Source organism: Pteropus alecto, unplaced genomic scaffold, assembly GCF_000325575.1.
Source record: "Pteropus alecto unplaced genomic scaffold, ASM32557v1 scaffold79, whole genome shotgun sequence".
NCBI lineage: Eukaryota > Metazoa > Chordata > Mammalia > Chiroptera > Pteropodidae > Pteropus > Pteropus alecto.
This window is the reverse complement of record NW_006494612.1, coordinates 13,448,379-13,451,994: the sequence shown is the minus strand read 5'-3', so window position 1 is coordinate 13,451,994 and position 3,616 is coordinate 13,448,379.

Sequence of the window (3,616 nt, the reverse complement as noted above, 5' to 3'; positions counted from 1 at the left end):
ACAGTTTAGGTTTAACATTAGTTTAAATTTTCAAAGGAAAGGGTTTCTAAATTAGTTAGCTGTGTTCAGAATTAAAAAATGTACTTGAATATATGAAATATATAACCCTGACTTGAGATTTTCAAAGAGAAGGCAGTCTTACACTTTTGTTTACTTTTAAAATAAAATAACCCTCATGGTTTCTGTTACCATAGCAACTAAAAAACTATTCTTACTGTCTATACTAATTCTGATGCACAGTTTTGTAACTGACTGACAAGAGATTCCAGCACAAATGCCAGGCTCCATTTCATTCCATATTGTATACGGGCAGATGGCTCATTGCATTAAATAAGACTTGGGCCCAGGGTTTGCGTTCTAAAGTGGATGCCTCTTGAGACAGTTTTAATATTCAATAGGAAAGTGTGTAGGCACTGAAATTCTTCTACAAGTCATAGCACAAATAAGCATTTGGTCGTTTGAAAGAAACATCCTGAGACCAGAAGAAATAATCTGACTTAAAATTTCAACACCTGAAGACCAGAAAACAAATGTAAAAATTTCTCTCCAAATTAGCTTTCTTCTTTACATGATATTCTTCTTATTCTATTCTTCCTGGAGCATTGTTTCCATGGTGTTTGTTCCATGTCTGCTCTTGAGCTCTGAAAATTGCCAGCTGCAAATTCTGACATGCCAAGGGCTCAGCTATATTTGCCCAACCAAGAGAAGGTAAAAACAGAATCTCAGAGCCAGCAAAGATTATAAATACGTTTCTACACTGTTAGTGTGCTGTTTATAAAAAGGACTCACTTTAAGACTTTAATAAGCCCCCAAACTTCATTATTTTGCTCTCCCTCCAAGTCTAAAGCACAGATGTTTTGGCATGTTGGAATTTGAAGTTTGGAATTTTTAGGAGAGGCAGTGTGTGGGCAAGAAACTAGCACCCTGGGCATGCTGAGGTTCATCAATTTTCTCAAAATTGGGTAAAAGAGTAGCCTGTGGCCTGGAAGCTTAATAAAGACCCACAGGGGCTACGGTGCTAATGCACTGAACCAAATAATGGTACTGGACTTCTTTCTGATATTTGAAGATGTTAGACAATCTTACCACTTTTAAAAATAGGCAGCATGAGTTTGTGTATAAAATTCTGAAGTAAAGCAATGGTAATATAAAACATATGATTATCTAACAAAAGACTAGGGAATTTCATATAAAAGCAGAGGCTTTGCTTAAAATAAGTTTCTTATTGTTTACAAAGTAAGAAATACTATTACAAGACTATAAAAGGACCAAGTTTATCTTCCCCATTCTTATTTCTAACATGACTGTCTTCTCCTCAATTGCCACCCAACATTAAGCTTTTTCTTTTCCCCAGTAGGCTCTAGAACATTATTGCCCAATATGATAGTCACTAGCCACATGTGGCTATTTAATTAAAACATGTCTACTACCACAGAAAGTTCCAGAAGATTCAGTTTTCCAATTTTTAAACATAAAACTTTATACAAAAAAAAAAAAAAAAGCATCTAATAAATATTTTTGCATTATTTTTAGTTGTAGAGAGCAGGCAGTCAATTAAGGTAAGCAAAATGAGAACATCATTTTAAAGAACTTCTGGAATTATTTACATTGTAAGATTCATTGAACAGAGACTGTGTGGTGATTTTAAGAACTGTCGCTACTAACAACATGCATGATATGTGAATGGGGTCTGCAACTTCGAACAGTAATTTCCTCTGGGAATTAGAACTTCTCTGATATGTATGCTGGAGAATGGGAAGAGATGAGAAGTTTGATTTTCCATTTCATATACTTTCATAGTTTAAAACTGCATATTTATAATGTACTTAAATACTTTTTTAAACAGTGAAAAGCTTTAAAGTTGAAAAATATTTAGAATAGACTATGACTATTTCTGAAAGATATAGCTTGCCCTCCCACCTCCACACACATACATTAGAAACCCGTTTCATACCTCCACCCTACATCTCTGTAACATTCAGTAGTCATTTGTCCATCCATACCCAATGAAGCCTGCTTGTGTAGGATACACAAACACATACACTCAAATCATCAGTTTCTCTATTCCCCATAGTAAATGCAAATAGACAAACACAGAGAAAACGTCCTTCTCTGAGTTCTCCGCCAGCTAAATGAAAATACTTGAAGAATTGTTGACACTATCAATTATATTAATTGACTGGGAACCTGTTTATTAGATAATCTTTTGACCTTAGGAAAATTTCATAACCTTTGTCATCAAAATAGGAAATAAAAAAGCAACTGGACTAGATTATTTCTAAATTAGTGTCTTCAGTGCTCCCTTTATCTACTAGTTAGCTTTGTGATAATAAATGTTTATGTAAACAATTTTAAATTAAAAAATTTTCTTGAAATGTGACTTAAAAACATTAATACTTTATATTTAAAATTACAGCAATATTATCAATTGCCCAGAATTATTCTATCCCCTCTGAATGGTTCAATTTTCCTTGGATGTTAAATTTTTTTTAAATTTTATTTTCATAGATCTATTTCATTCTTTTGTCATAGAGCACCATTATACTCAAACCAACCCTGTTCTTATTCTTTAATCTCCAGGAAGCTCTATAGCTTAAAATCCTTATCTTTGCATGCTTATTTTTGTCATGTATAGGTTTACTAAATTACTGAGTATTATCTTATTTTAAACTCATCCACACATCTCATTAATTGTAAATATTCCAAATTTAACACTTGTTTATTTTATCTTCTCAGTTGAATAAATACCCCAAAATGTTAACAATATGGCGCTAAACGGAGCTAACTGTAACTATTGGCCTTTCAAAGATTCTTGAATCTTGTGAATCTTATTTGCTCAAATCTTCACAACCTTTGGAAATGTCTTTGATGATTGTGAATGGATGCAATAAGTTTTAAAAAGCACACAGGATGTAGAGGCCATCTTTACACTAACTTAAAACTTTATTGAATAAAGAACACTCTCCAGAACACAGGATCTCATGGACTTGTTCTACATTACATGCAATGAAGCTGAACAAAACAGTAGTTTAACATGGAATGTCAAACAAATTAGTATTTCTCATTGTACAAAACAGTTTATGTAGATGACATGCAAGAAGAAAAATATGGTACTCTACATTTTCACTAATCCTCGGTGATGTTTTAAAAAGGCACTTGAAGAAACTGGAAGATTTCTTTAGGATATATTTCAAATAAATTAGTTACATGTGTACTACTGAACCTCTTTCGATCTCTTTTGCATTCCAAATAAAATCTTAGTGCAAACATCAAAGTTGCTGGTCATTGTGAAAGACTGTCAAACTCATAATAGAATACAAGTTCTGAATTAATGTGTATTAAGTAGGACAAAACCAAGAACACCAGTTACCGCAAAATTCATTTAGGCACACTTAATAGTCCATTCTAAGCATTTCTTCTAAGTTTCTCACATTAATTACTAAAGCCTGTTTACAGTACTAAAATTCTATCATTCAAGCATCAATGATTACATTTCAGAAAAAGAAAATCATTCATTTCAGCAATAGCTTTACTGCTATATTCTAAAAAAAAAAAAAAGAAAAAGGGGAAAAATCATAATAAAGAAAACCAGTATCCATAATAGGATACACAGGAA